The 15,856-nt window shown below is 45.9% G+C and overlaps 2 long non-coding RNA genes across 2 annotated transcripts; both read right to left on the bottom strand.

Annotated features, from left to right (window-relative positions):
* Positions 1-1,837: 1,837 nt before the first annotated feature.
* On the bottom strand, positions 1,838-10,278 carry LOC131273128 (uncharacterized). The gene is made up of 3 exons (XR_009180291.1): positions 10,105-10,278; positions 2,831-3,018; positions 1,838-2,077 (listed from the first exon to the last, which is right to left on the bottom strand). It is a non-coding gene; the product is annotated as an uncharacterized lncRNA (long non-coding RNA).
* A 2,375-nt stretch (positions 10,279-12,653) lies between these two features.
* LOC131280850 (uncharacterized) lies at positions 12,654-15,296 on the bottom strand. Its single transcript, XR_009188499.2, has 3 exons — positions 15,193-15,296; positions 13,620-13,668; positions 12,654-12,824 (listed from the first exon to the last, which is right to left on the bottom strand). It is a non-coding gene; the product is annotated as an uncharacterized lncRNA (long non-coding RNA).
* Between the last annotated feature and the right edge of the window lie 560 nt (positions 15,297-15,856).

The raw sequence follows: 15,856 nt of genomic DNA, 5'->3' as shown, positions 1-15,856 counted from the left end.
ATCAGGAACACTTAGATGATATTTTCAATATTGTTGATGAAATCTCTTTAGTTAGACCACACAATTCATTATGTATATTTTTCATTTTCCACAGAATAACAGGTAATGTTGTTGTAAAATTATGGCTGCTACAGAATACACATGGCCCCCTTGCCTGATTCCAGTGTTTCTCACTTTGGTTTAAGCTTTCAAATGTGGAAGCCTCTTCAAACATCTTAGAGCTTTCACACACAGCCTAGTTCCAAAGTTACTGCCACATTTTATGGCAGCACACTGCCAAATTCCATATTTCATTTTCTCTTGCTTTATGATGAATTACTAGAAAGGTTGGCAGCTTAAAATAATGAGCATTTAATATTTCAGACATTTTTGTTGAGCTATAATCTAGGAGCAGCTTTCCTGGGTGGTTTTGACTCTAGATATAACCAATGTATTCTCCTTGTAGAACTAAATCCAAAACCAAAGAAGGGAGAAGATGAGAAAATAGTCTATAAATGGTATATGTTTAGGATGGCAGAGTTGACACAATAACAAGTGGTAGGAAAAAAGAGAAATAAAACAAGAGAATAGGGTCATTGATCAAGGGGTAGAAGTTTGAAGTAGAGAGATATCTTTTAAAATGTGTAAATTAAACAAAAGATGTTGCATACCTTAATAGGTTTTATAACAATTGTAAACATAGCATATACTATTGTTCATCAGTAAGAAATAACACACAAACATCACATGCTCAAACAAAAGAAATAACATGGAGAAATGCAGTAATATAATCTAATACATAGGTAAGACAGTGTACAGCTCATGAGTTGTAAAAATAAATATAAATAGGGAAAATTATATTTATGATGATATATATCCATATGAAACCCAAAATAATGACCACATTGAATCAAAAATACGTGAGCCCATAGTGATAGTCAAAACAAATTTAATAGTAAGGAAACGGTTGGGAAAGCTATTTTTTTAACAGCAGAATAATAGCAATTTAAACAATAGAAGATTGACTAAATTAGGAAATTATCAACATAGAAACACAAATAGTGTAACTGCCAAGGAGCAGAGATGATCAAAGAAGCTGGGAAATTCAGAGAAATATTATTATAGAACAGGATATTAACTACTCTCAAAGTACCTCTCTCCAGATTACTTCATCATAAATATAAAATAATGTATCTTTACAGTGCAGAGTTCTGCTAGACCCCTCCTTACCCAGGAGACCAGACCTAGGACCACAGTAATGCTGGTGGACACACTGGACATCATCCCTCTACTGGGATGTGCTAGGAAGCACACAATCTTTCAGAAATCTTGCCCAAAATGTTAATCTGAATTTAGTCTTTAGCAAAATAATCAAACAACTTCAGAATATAGTACATTCCATGAGAAACCTGATCTGGCCTCTTCAAAAAATTCAAAATCACTACGAACTAGAACAACAAAACAGTGAGGACACATTTTTGGTTCAAAAGTACTACAGACTAAGTCCCTTGGTTGTGAACCAAAAATACATCCACACCATTGTGTTATTATAGTTGTTTGTGATGTTGGCTGTTTGAAGAGGACAAGTAGGTTGTCTTGTTGAATGGAATATATTCTGTAGTTGTTTGATAATTTCCTCCAGATTAAATTCAAGTTAAAACTTTTGAGCAAGGCCACAGCATAGTTAATGCTGTGTGCTTCCTAGCAATCCCATCTGCTGTCAAAAGATGTCCAATTTGACATGTTTCTTCCACCTGCTCCTTCCTCCAGTTACAAATAGTTGGGGTGGAAAGGAGCAAGGATTAAGGACACTGATATTTGTCAAATTTGGCATTGGTCCCCCAAAGTAGTAATCACATTTGAAGATGGAAAGAAGATGATTTTTCCAATCCATATACACTTTTGGACTAAAAATAAGAAGCGGCTGGTAGTTGTGACATTGATTCCCAGGGATGAATGGCTCCGAGGGTCTGTTTGGACTTTGACTTGAACTGTTGTTTTATACTTTTTTTTTTTTTTTTGGTCAGGTAGAGAAGGTACTTTTCAAAAAAAATCATTTCATTCAAATTAGTAGCATCTTTCCAGCAGATCTTAATATCTAAGACAAAAAAGAAAAAAAAAATCAAATGAGATTCCTTGTCAGTGATTGCTGGTAGTTGAGCTGGACTGACTGCTAAATTATGATAGAGATCAGGCTTATACTGAGATTCTATTGAACTTATGATCCTAAATGGTGGAGCTGTGGAATGGATCAGGGGTAGTGACAGCCTCAGATTAAAGGAAACATGGCCACCCTTAAAATATAGTCCAGACTATGGAGGAAGACAGAGATCTGCCCAACCCATACCAGGAACCAGCAATGGTCCTACTCATCACTGCACAGAGGCCATGTCCGATCCTTACCACTCTTTCCTCAGTTGCCAGTTTTCACCCCTGTCCCCTTTGTGTAGAGGAAAATCAGATTTTCACACCTCCAGACTGGGATTGGGTTTAAAATAAAAAATGCAAATTCAGAAACTGACTGCTATAGGAACGAGAGGGCACATTGCCAGGAAACAGACCCTCCTCAAATTTGAAGTCCCAGGGTTTCCCTGTTATTGTGAGGCAAGGGGAGAGTGACCAGCCGGACGGCAGCTGTGAAACAAAGCAGAGTTCAGAAAATGAACAGGAGATGGAGCTGGTAGGCTGTGGCCTGGACCAACTTCAAGGTAAAAACAGGCAGAACTAGATGAGGTAATACCATCTCTTGGAGCAAATAAGGATGTAAAACTGCAGTGGGAGAATGAGCAATGATCCCACAGAAAAAGCAGGAAGGAAAACATGCCCCAAAGAACCACAGACGTGTGATTACCTCTGTCTGAGCATGAAGGCCAGGGAATCGGCATGATAACTTCCTCTTACTGAGCAGTAGTTTTCTTTTCAAAATCTTCTCTTTCAAGGCACTGGTGGCATCAGTGTGGCCAATGACTTGACACCCATGATTGTTGGTTGCCGGGTTCTCAAGAGAATTACACTCTAACTTGGGAGAGGTTTTCATGCCTATGGAAGCATCAAAACCCAGGTATAAAAAATAAAGACATGGCTAAACAGGTTCCATTACTTAAAGCCTTACTATGATATATTTTTTCAGTCTAAGAGGGGGCATCAAAGAACATAATCTCTGGGAACAAACAAGGCCAATAGAAATCCCTGGCCTGGTAGAAGCACTTCAATATTAATTCCTACTTGATCATCATTCCATTAAACAATAATATACACAGTGTGAGTATAGACACTTCAGTAATTTCCTTCTTGCTGATCTCTTTTCCATTCAACAATAATAGAGTGCTAAGAGGAAACTGCTACCAATATTGAATATTAAATAAAAGTTGAGTTACTAAAAAGGAATTGTCCATAGGTGGTGAGGGCAAAGGCAAGGAAATCACACTGGATGCAGACTGTTATTGGAAATGGAGAGACTGGAGTGAAGTTAAAACAATAAAAACTTGAAGGAAAACCCCAAAGGAAAAAAGAACTGTGGAAGACTTCTGAGTTTCCAGTGGAAGTTAATTCTCTTTATAATGGAGTACTCACAGGCTTCTTCTGGATTTAAGGTACTTGCTTAAATACATGATATATGTTATATATAACCCTTGTATAATACATATACAAAATAAATATCATTTCTATGACATAAGATATGAGTGTACATATATATTTGTGTGTATATGTCTAATTGAAAATATGATTAATGAGGATTTTAGTGATATTGAGTATGGCATTCTAATCTCTCTTCTGGTAGTTGGAATTCAAAAATGTAGAAACAGAAGGAGAGAGAGATATCAGAGTGGGAAAATGATGACCTGTTAGGGACCAGATAGAAATCACAGGGTGGAGGAGAGTGAGAATAAAACTAAGAGTCCTACCTACAATGACTCTTTCTGCAAATGCTGGCATTTGGTGTGATTTCATGACATGGTCTGGGAGGGAAGTGAGTAGGAGAAAGAACAACCCAGCTGGTGGCCTTCAGTCTTGTTTGCTGTTGTGGGAAATCAAGATGGAAAGGAGGGGCTAAAGGGAAAAGAAGATAACATCAAACACTTCAAGATAAAATAGCATTTGTGAGGACTGGGAAGATGGAGAGAGACTAACAGGCAGAGCTGGGTGCACTCACAAAACAATGGAGAAAGAACAAAAAGTGGTCTGAGGGACCTGCTTTGGGAGTCACTAGTCCAGGACAGTGCTTCACAACTCTCAGGAGGGTGCAGAACAGAGAAAAGCTAAAATAAGAAACATGAGTTCCCAAGCCACCCTAGCAGCCAGGAAGGGCTCCGCTCCCCCACCCCCAAGATATTACATTCAGGTAAAACCCCTGTCTCAATGTAGCCAAATGAGATCGGAACAGACATTGTCCTTCCTGTCAGCTGTTTCAAGAGAAAAGGAACCTGCATGGTTTTTTCCTGTGGATTTGGCCAAAGAATCCACTTAGAATCTCTAATCTGGATTCAACACAGGAACACACAAAGCCAGGACTGAAACACCTCCATGGAAAAATGCATTGGCTAGCACCATCTCTTGGCCTGTCTGGAAACAGTATGAACAAAAACTGTTCTTGCTCTCTGTATCCATCCGCTGGGAGAAAATCTACACCCCAAACGTGAGGCCCTGACCCAATTTTGAAAACTTATGATAGACAGTTTTTAAAGACTGCGAATAAATTGAACCAAAGACTCAAGAACAACTGTGGAAAAACTAGGCAAGAGAAAGAAATTAGCCATCAGATTAAACACAACACTATACTCAGATGCCTACATATCAGCAAAAAATTATAAGCCATACTAGGAAACAGGAAGAATGGCCCAGCCAAAAGAAGAACCAAATATTGAAAGGTATACAGGATTTAAGACAATCAGTGATAAACACACAACTCTTGTAAATCATTTCAAAAAATTAAAGGAAAACAGGATGAAAGAAACCAGGATCTTAAGAAGACACTGGGAGAAAATAAAGAACAATATAAAACCCTGCAAAGAAAAATAACATGCCTTATGGAAATAAAAAACCCAGTGGATGAGATTAAAAATATATTAGAGGCACCTAAGAGCAGATTTGAATTGCTTGAAGGCACAATTAGTGTTTTCAAAGACAACATCTGAAATGGAAAAGAAAGGAGAAGAGAATAGAAAAATGGAAGAGAGTCTCAGAGAATTGAAAGAGAAAGCAAAATGCACATTCACATATTGATGTCCCAGAAGAAGAGAATGCAAAAAGGGAAGTAAGATCATTTTAGAATATAACTGAGAATCCCAACCCTTATGAAAGATATAAATATCAACATCCAAGAAGGACAATGCACCCCAAAAAGAATAAATCATCATAGGCCTGCCCGAGACACCTACTATTCAGAATGACAAATATCAGAGCGAAAGAGAGGATCCTGAAAGGAAAAGACAAAAGCAAAGAATCAGACACAAGGGAAAATTGACCTCTCATCAGAAGCCATGGCAGAGAGATGAAAGTGGTACGATGTACTTAAGGTCCCGAAAGTGAAAAACTGCCAGCCAAACATTCTGTATCCAGCAAAAATGTCCTTCAAATATGAGGGTGAGTTCAAAGCCTTCACAGACAAAACCTGACAGAACATGTCACCAAGGGACCAGATTTGCAAAGGATACTAAAGGGGGTGCTGTAGCCTATCGGGAAAAAAAATTGGATAAGAAATTTGGAGAAGAGTTTAGAAAGGAAGACTATCAGGAAGGGTAAACCAAAGGGTAAGAAGACAAAAATAGAAAAATATAACAAGAGAAAGGTGAAGGACAAAAGGGATGAGGCAAAACAGAGTTTTCAAGTAGCCCTTCACATCTATCCAATGAACCCTGAAATATGGAAAGAACACTCCAGGAGTAGCAGAAAGTGGCAGAGAGGATTAAACAGAGTGAAACAGCAGCAGAAGTAGATTTCTCACCAAAGTCAATTCCTGAATATGACTCTGAAAGTGATGAAATGGTTCCTGTTTGTGCAGCTATTGCTGAGAAACCAAAGACGGCTTCAACAAGTAAAAGAATGGTTATCCTCTCTGCTTCTGGGACTGTAGAAACTGTAACTGAGAAGGAAGACGATGCTCCAACACCAGATGATTCTGTTTTCATCAAAGCTTGATGAAGGAAAATGCATAGCATAAATTATTTGAATCTGTCTTTCATGATTATCATTTAAAATTTTAGACACAGGGACATTTGTTCTGCAGAAACAGGGCAAAAGTCCTGTTTGTTAGATAAGTGTTCCAGATGAAGCATATAAATCTAAATGGTAGCATTAGTGTACAATATTTGGACAATTCTTTGTTAAGTAATGGCTTATACTTAAGATTAGAATTCTGAGCAAAATGTTTATGATGTGTGAAATTAACCCAAATATATGGACAAATATATTTTGAAGATACAACTTGAAAGGCAAATTCTTGAATAGTAATAACTAGGTCAGTGTTATTAAAATGTTGAATTATTGACTTTTACTTTATGAGAAAGGAAATAAGTGATTGCCTTCTCTCCTAGAAATATACTGCTCTTACTATTCACTCTGTGTCCCTGGCTTCTGTAGAGTATGTTACAAGGCTTCAATGTTTTTTATATGTATTTTCATTCAAAGTTGTGGTTTTGTTATATGTGAAATCTTTGAAAATTCAGCCAAGACATCCAAATGTGAATATTCTGAAGTTTCCCTGAATTTTGATTTGTGCGTAAATTTTAGTCTATAAAGAAGTTATAACAATGGTAGCAGCCTCCTCCAGTATTTGTCAGATGTGTGAAGTAGTGATACTGTCACAATGATGAGTTTTTAGATTATTACTCTATGTAGGTTAGTCCTTACAACGAATGTGAATTTTTAATGAGCTTTTCATGTAACTTTTTTGTCTTCTAAAAATTCTTTTCAAAATAAAGTTTATTTCTTTTAAAAAGAGCACTTGTGAAGTTGGTCTGTTCCTCATTTCAGAGAAGAGGGCATCCTTGTACAGCTGAGCACCTAGTGATTAACACAGTGCAGATAAAGTAGATGTGATGTGCTGAAAGCTGAGCGTCACAAAAATTGGAGAAAAAGGAGACCCTGATGTGAAAAAAAATGAAGGCATGGCCACTGAAAGTGAGTGGAGATGACTATTTAAATGGAGTACCATATGGAGGCGTCTTCGGGACGTGGAGCTGCCCTGGATGGTGCTTCAGAGGTAATCACCGGACATTGTAAATCCTCACAGGGCCCACTTGATGGAATAGAGGAGAGTATGGGCCATGATGTGAACCAATGTATATGAGGTGCAGAGGTGCCCAGAGATGTACTTACCGAGTCCAGTGGATGTGTCATGATGATGGGAATGAGTGTTGTTGGGGGGGGGAGAGGGGGGGTGGGGGGGTGGGGTTGAATGGAACCTCACATATATATTTTTAATGTAAAATTATTACAAAGTCAATAAAAAATAAAAAAATAAAAAAATAAAAAAAAATAAAAAATAAAATAAATAAATGGAGTACCATAAAATAAGCTGCTTTGCATACTTTATAAAAGTATCTTTAAAAAAAATAAAGGTGTGGGGGTGAGAAGAGAGCAGAAAAAGAAGCTTGACTTATCAGAAGACTGAATTGTGTGTCCAGGATTTACACCTATACACAATGTGTGTAACAGGAGAAATTCACTTGATGAGGGAAGATAAGAGAAGAGGAAGAGAACCGGCAAACAGCCTTCTGAGATGCAGGGAAGGGAGGGTCTCGACCATAAAAATGTGTTACTTCAGATGTGATAATACATGTAAAATCAGAAAATAAGGGACCAGAGAAATACAATGCTAATATTACATACTCCTGCCATTTACTGAACAATTTTCATTAAAGTATGCATTACGAAATATTATCTTGCTTAATGCTCCTATAGGAGGTGGATATTATTTTTCTGGTTTCACAGATGATGAAACTGAGAAGAAAGGACCTAAAACATGAGTAACATGGGCAAGTAAAAAGGGTGGTAAGTGGCCAGGCCATATCTGATCCTAAATCCAATGAACTTACTGACCTTGCAGTTTTAGAGAATCATGGGATTCAGTGAGAGCTTAAGCAAGCAAGGGAGAGGTCCCATTCTTTACCCAGATCACTTCCATGAAGTACAGGCTGGCTAGAGTGTCCTATTCTTCTCTTATTTCCTACTTGGCAAAGATGACCATTTGTTTGCAGGCTCAGTATTGGCTGTGAAGCTCCAGATGGTGGAGAAAGGGCTGAACCTAGGTCTGTAATCCCCACTATCCCACTGGTGCTGCAGCTGCAATTGGAGGCAGTTGTTAACGAAAGGGCTTGGCATCAGCTGCAGCTGCAAGCCTTGCACACATGAGATGGGATGGCCCATGTGTCCAATCAGGGGGCCTGGGTGATAGGCATCACAGCTGGGAGCAGAAAGCAGAAGAGGTATTTAGGATAATCAATCTAAGTTCTTTCTCTGATAAACTCTCTCCAGAACACCCTTCTTTTTCCTCCCAGTGACAGCACCCTGATCCTCAATATCTAGGCAAAAATTACAGGCACCACTGTGTGAAGATGTCACTTTTCATATGGTGGCAGGGGATACTGAGATGAAAATTAGTGCCACTAAGAGGACAGTATCCACTGCCATGCATGGGGATGTGTGTGCAAATGAATGCCACTGTCACAGCCCATGCTGGTGGAGCATGTGGTCTGGCACTCAGGTGACATCGCTCCAAGGACAAACCAACTTAGAAAAGAGACAGAAGACTGGTGCAGATCTGAGGAACAAAGGGGGTAGACATGCCCCAAAATTAGAGTGAAGAGTGCTGATTCCTTGGACAGCAATACGTGCTCAAGGCACCCATTTCAGGGGAAAATATTCACAAGAATATTTCAGGGGAACTGAGATGTCCCATTTTAAAGAGGGAGTTTGTGGAGACACCTGCATGCACGTGTTGCCCTGGTGCCTGTGATTCACTTGATCCTTTCATTCTACAGACCCTGCCAGTTTCCTCTCCCCTCCTTTACCCAGAGATGGCTAGGGTGACAGGTATGAGACAGGAGATGAGGAAAAGTGTGAAGATAGCTGATTCTGATATCTGTGGTTAAATCTCTTCTAGAGGCAGTTTCAAAAGGAGATGGTTTGACAAGGGGCATCTACAGCCACGTGTCTTAGCCTGACAGAAGTGTGGGACACAAAGAATGTACAGATTCCCTGAGATCCAGTAGGAGAATTTTTCTCTATTATAAGTGTTCCCTATGGGCCTGATCTAGAAGAGAGAGGACTTCCAATTCATTATTTCTGAGGGCCAGTTTACTGGGAGGTTCCTGGGAGCTAAGCAGTCCATGGAAACAGGAAGGAGTCAAAGGGCTTTGTTACATATTGGATAGGATCTGTGATCATTTTGGGGGAAGGGGAGAAGGCCCATGTCCAATGCTGACCTTCAGGTGAAGCTCCTCACACAGGCCATGAACATGGACTTTACCTCCTGACACTTCTTAGTGAGGATAGAATGGGGCTCAGTACCAAGGAATTATCTGAATATCTCGTAAAAGAGTCAAGGCTGTCAGCCTCCTTGCACCATCATAGGTTCTCCAGGACATTGCTCCTAGTTGAATATTAGCAAGAACACTTCTGGAGACACATGATTCCCCAACATAAAAGGGAACTCCCGCCAACGCAGGCTATACACATGAGTCAAGAGGGTTCAACAAATGTAATGAATGTCTCATGGTGATGGAGGGATTGTTGTTAGAGGGGAGGAGTGGGAAGAGGGGATGGGGGTGTAGGGGACCTCATATATTTGAAGGTAATATTAAAAAAAAACACACACACGCAAAAAAGAGGGTCAGAGAGTCAGTATTGGATCCTTAACACTCTCCATCAGAGCTGCCTAGGAAGTTCGACGCACCACTTCTAGCAGCCTATACGTGAACTCAAATCAGTATGAATGGAGAAAGGCCTGACACATCAGACCTGAGCTTATGATTTGATCATAGACATATTTTATAATGAAGTTCAGTCTCTAAAATGAAAGTGAAGAAAGAGTATATAAAAGCCTAGATGAGAAAGGGGAGAAAAGAATGAGAAACCTTCGGAGAGTCCAGAGGAAGGTAATTGTCTTACAAACGGTGTACTCACGGGCGTCGTCCAGAGCCAAGTCCAATTTGTAGTCGTCGAACAGGAAGCCACCGCTGCGGCCAGGCCCGAGGGACCCGGGCAGGTCAGGAAGACTCGAGGGAGCCAGGTAACGCTCCTCCACGGAGTCCTCGAGGACATCCTGTGCTGTCTCTGCCTCTTCCTCTGGGCGGTAGAACCTGGTAGAGTTGACGAGAGAGACTTGACACCCAGAAGATGACGTGGCACAGAACCACCAGGTCCTGACAGGAGGCTTGAGAGAGAGGCCAGAGCAGGCAGAGGCCAGGGCCACTGGCCATGGAAGCGAGCCACCCTCCGGGGACGAGGGCACACCGTGGTGCCTTAAGGAAGGGCAGGAGCGAGGGAGAGGCAGGTGACGAGTCACCTGTACACTGGCCAGAGACTGCCTGAGGGAGGGGGCTCGGCTCCCTCTGCAAGGCACACAGTCAGGATGGCACAGAGCACCCCGGGACGACTCGGAGAGGGACTTCCATTGTCGTTGTTTCCTGGGCAGAGGCCTAAGGAATACTCGTCCCTGAGGCGCTGTGGTTTTTTCCAGGCCAACGCCTCCCACGTCTCTTTCTCAGAGCGTTTTCACATCTCCGATACCTTTCCTGCACTCTCATTCTTTTCTACAGGAAATCTGCCAAAACCTAAGTCAGAGAGTGCTGCAGGCAGACAGACACCTCAGCGTGCTCTGACCCACCCAGGGGAAAACAGGTGGTTTCTGTGAGTGGAGACAACCCCTGAGGCCACTTATACTAGTTCACCTGAGGTCCGACTGGCCACGCCAGGACCGTGAAGAGAAGAGAAGCCTGACTAGAGAGAAGGACGCCAGCCCTGGTTACGGGAACGGAGTCCGTTCCGTACGCACTAGAATCTGGGACTACGCTGGACTTCTCTGCCTGGTCTTTCGGGGAGGTACTGTCCGAGGTTTCCCTGCTAATGACCCTCGCCTGATCATTCGCTCTTACCCGGCATCCAGCGGCAGCTCTTCCTCACCTGCCGCTGCCTCGCGATTTTCTGCAAACAAATGAACAAATGCCCGGTCATGCACGGAAATGCCTGAGTTGCGCTTGTTGCCAAGACAGTAGCCTAAGTGATCGCGGAGCCCGAATTACGTTTGGAGGAGTTCAAGGGACGCTAAGAGCGTTTGACTGAAAGCCCCCATTATTTTGTATTTCACGAAAATCAACGGGCTTGGATTGCTAACCCTCCAGGCCAAACCTTCCCGATCTGGATCCTTGTCATGCCGTGCTCCCTACCCAACGGGGCAAACGTTAAACGCGGTCTCTAATCACCCCTTGAAGCTCTTCCAGCCGTGTCTGCCATCCTGCCATGAATCTCCTCGGCAAACACGGCACCTCCACGGCCACCGGGGCTCTAACACAGACCCATTCCTGTCTGGGAAGGCATGGAAAAAGCATCCTGACACGCCTCTCCCTACACACTGGGCCTTGCTAGAGACTTATCGATCGACTTCTACTGGGTTCACACGGGAGAAATTCACCATGGAGAGTGCCCCCGGGTGAACCGCATCGAGCTACGGCACCCGGCGCCGAAACTGAGGCCAAATCCAGGCTATTTCTGCTTTTCTGACGTGGACCCACGGTGACTACACTTTCCCGTCTGCCGTAACCACGTGACACGAACTGTGCCAAATTACACTTGTGGAAACCCAAATCCATGATTATAATTCGACCCCTCGCACTCAGTAAGAAAGGACGGGGGGACATCCTCAAGGTCCTCCTCCCTGATTTGGGCAGGGTGAAACATCTGTTGTCTTCCCGGAGCTCCTAAGGAACTGGACGCAGTGCCGCCTGGAAGTTTTGCTGCAAGACGTAGGCTTTGCCCGTGGAGCTCTCCTGAGTGCTCTTGGCCTAGACGGGCGTAGCCTGTTTCTAGACTGATGGCTGGGCTCTACGAACGTTCAGAAGGGAAAACCCGGGTTGGAGTTTCATAGACGCGACGACCTGGGACCACTGGCGGGCTTGGGGACAAGGTCTGCGTCGCAGGCCACAGCCATGGGGTTTACAAGGGGACACTTCTGGGCGAGGAGAGACTGGGGCCTAGGGCCCAGGACTCACGTAAGCAACACCCCCAGAGTTAGAGTCAAGACGGCCAACCTCCTTCCCTAGCCACAGGTTGTCCAGGGATATTGTCGCTAGAGGAACGCGGGCAAAAGCATTTCTGGGGAGACAAGGTGCCCCATCTTAGAGAGGAGCTCCTGCTGACCATGGCTGTACACGTGAGGCAGTGGTCACGCAGAGTCGGCCTTGGCCGCTGGCTCCTCCACGCTCAGGGCTGCCTCGGGAGCTACGCCCACCACGGGCCCGCAAGGTGAGGCGGGAGCGTGCAGATGCCTGGCTCAACCGATGCCTGAGTTTCACATCATGTGTTCCTAGAGACTATTTTCAGATCAACATGGGTCTACGGGGCTTATGTGCAATGACACCTCTCAGCCGAGACAGAAAGGGTGAGCCTAAAGAAGGAGAAGCCTTCTGAGAGTCCGGCGCAAGGTAATTCTCTTCCAAACGGTGTACTCACGGGCGTCGTCCAGAGCCAAGTCCAATTTGTAGTCGTCGAACAGGAAGCCGCCGCTGCGGCCAGGCCCGAGGGACCCGGGCAGGTCAGGAAGACTCGAGGGAGCCAGGTAACGCTCCTCCACGGAGTCCTCGAGGACATCCTGTGCTGTCTCTGCCTCTTCCTCTGGGCGGTAGAACCTGGTAGAGTTGACGAGAGAGACTTGACACCCAGAAGATGACGTGGCACAGAACCACCAGGTCCTGACAGGAGGCTTGAGAGAGAGGCCAGAGCAGGCAGAGGCCAGGGCCACTGGCCATGGAAGCGAGCCACCCTCCGGGGACGACGGCACACCGTGGTGCCTTAAGGAAGGGCAGGAGCGAGGGAGAGGCAGGTGACGAGTCACCTGTACACTGGCCAGAGACTGCCTGAGGGAGGGGGCTCGGCTCCCTCTGCAAGGCACACAGTCAGGATGGCACAGAGCACCCCGGGACGACTCGGAGAGGGACTTCCATTGTCGTTGTTTCCTGGGCAGAGGCCTAAGGAATACTCGTCCCTGAGGCGCTGTGGTTTTTTCCAGGCCAACGCCTCCCACGTCTCTTTCTCGGAGCGTTTTCACATCTACGATACCTTTCCTGCACTCTCATTCTTTTCTACAGGAAATCTGCCAAAACCTAAGTCAGAGAGTGCTGCAGGCAGACAGACACCTCAGCGTGCTCTGACCCACCCAGGGGAAAACAGGTGGTTTCTGTGAGTGGAGACAACCCCTGAGGCCACTTATACTAGTTCACCTGAGGTCCGACTGGCCACGCCAGGACCGTGAAGAGAAGAGAAGCCTGACTAGAGAGAAGGACGCCAGCCCTGGTTACGGGAACGGAGTCCGTTCCGTACGCACTAGAATCTGGGACTACGCTGGACTTCTCTGCCTGGTCTTTCGGGGAGGTACTGTCCGAGGTTTCCCTGCTAATGACCCTCGCCTGATCATTCGCTCTTACCCGGCATCCAGCGGCAGCTCTTCCTCACCCGCCGCTGCCTCGCGATTTTCTGCAAACAAATGAACAAATGCCCGGTCATGCACGGAAATGCCTGAGTTGCGCTTGTTGCCAAGACAGTAGCCTAAGTGATCGCGGAGCCCGAATTACGTTTGGAGGAGTTCAAGGGACGCTAAGAGCGTTTGACTGAAAGCCCCCATTATTTTGTATTTCACGAAAATCAACGGGCTTGGATTGCTAACCCTCCAGGCCAAACCTTCCCGATCTGGATCCTTGTCATGCCGTGCTCCCTACCCAACGGGGCAAACGTTAAACGCGGTCTCTAATCACCCCTTGAAGCTCTTCCAGCCGTGTCTGCCATCCTGCCATGAATCTCCTCGGCAAACACGGCACCTCCACGGCCACCGGGGCTCTAACACAGACCCATTCCTGTCTGGGAAGGCATGGAAAAAGCATCCTGACACGCCTCTCCCTACACACTGGGCCTTGCTAGAGACTTATCGATCGACTTCTACTGGGTTCACACGGGAGAAATTCACCATGGAGAGTGCCCCCGGGTGAACCGCATCGAGCTACGGCACCCGGCGCCGAAACTGAGGCCAAATCCAGGCTATTTCTGCTTTTCTGACGTGGACCCACGGTGACTACACTTTCCCGTCTGCCGTAACCACGTGACACGAACTGTGCCAAATTACACTTGTGGAAACCCAAATCCATGATTATAATTCGACCCCTCGCACTCAGTAAGAAAGGACGGGGGGACATCCTCAAGGTCCTCCTCCCTGATTTGGGCAGGGTGAAACATCTGTTGTCTTCCCGGAGCTCCTAAGGAACTGGACGCAGTGCCGCCTGGAAGTTTTGCTGCAAGACGTAGGCTTTGCCCGTGGAGCTCTCCTGAGTGCTCTTGGCCTAGACGGGCGTAGCCTGTTTCTAGACTGATGGCTGGGCTCTACGAACGTTCAGAAGGGAAAACCCGGGTTGGAGTTTCATAGACGCGACGACCTGGGACCACTGGCGGGCTTGGGGACAAGGTCTGCGTCGCAGGCCACAGCCATGGGGTTTACAAGGGGACACTTCTGGGCGAGGAGAGACTGGGGCCTAGGGCCCAGGACTCACGTAAGCAACACCCCCAGAGTTAGAGTCAAGACGGCCAACCTCCTTCCCTAGCCACAGGTTGTCCAGGGATATTGTCGCTAGAGGAACGCGGGCAAAAGCATTTCTGGGGAGACAAGGTGCCCCATCTTAGAGAGGAGCTCCTGCTGACCATGGCTGTACACGTGAGGCAGTGGTCACGCAGAGTCGGCCTTGGCCGCTGGCTCCTCCACGCTCAGGGCTGCCTCGGGAGCTACGCCCACCACGGGCCCGCAAGGTGAGGCGGGAGCGTGCAGATGCCTGGCTCAACCGATGCCTGAGTTTCACATCATGTGTTCCTAGAGACTATTTTCAGATCAACATGGGTCTACGGGGCTTATGTGCAATGACACCTCTCAGCCGAGACAGAAAGGGTGAGCCTAAAGAAGGAGAAGCCTTCTGAGAGTCCGGCGCAAGGTAATTCTCTTCCAAACGGTGTACTCACGGGCGTCGTCCAGAGCCAAGTCCAATTTGTAGTCGTCGAACAGGAAGCCGCCGCTGCGGCCAGGCCCGAGGGACCCGGGCAGGTCAGGAAGACTCGAGGGAGCCAGGTAACACTCCTCCACGGAGTCCTCGAGGACATCCTGTGCTGTCTCTGCCTCTTCCTCTGGGCGGTAGAACCTGGTAGAGTTGACGAGAGAGACTTGACACCCAGAAGATGACGTGGCACAGAACCACCAGGTCCTGACAGGAGGCTTGAGAGAGAGGCCAGAGCAGGCAGAGGCCAGGGCCACTGGCCATGGAAGCGAGCCACCCTCCGGGGACGACGGCACACCGTGGTGCCTTAAGGAAGGGCAGGAGCGAGGGAGAGGCAGGTGACGAGTCACCTGTACACTGGCCAGAGACTGCCTGAGGGAGGGGGCTCGGCTCCCTCTGCAAGGCACACAGTCAGGATGGCACAGAGCACCCCGGGACGACTCGGAGAGGGACTTCCATTGTCGTTGTTTCCTGGGCAGAGGCCTAAGGAATACTCGTCCCTGAGGCGCTGTGTTTTTTTCCAGGCCAACGCCTCCCACGTCTCTTTCTCGGAGCGTTTTCACATCTACGATACCTTTCCTGCACTCTCATTCTTTTCTACAGGAAATCTGCCAAAACCTAAGTCAGAGAGT

Source organism: Dasypus novemcinctus, chromosome 13, assembly GCF_030445035.2.
Source record: "Dasypus novemcinctus isolate mDasNov1 chromosome 13, mDasNov1.1.hap2, whole genome shotgun sequence".
Taxonomy (NCBI): Eukaryota; Metazoa; Chordata; class Mammalia; order Cingulata; family Dasypodidae; genus Dasypus; species Dasypus novemcinctus.
The sequence above is the reverse complement of the archived record's forward strand: the minus strand, read 5'-3'. Positions and strand labels throughout refer to the sequence as shown.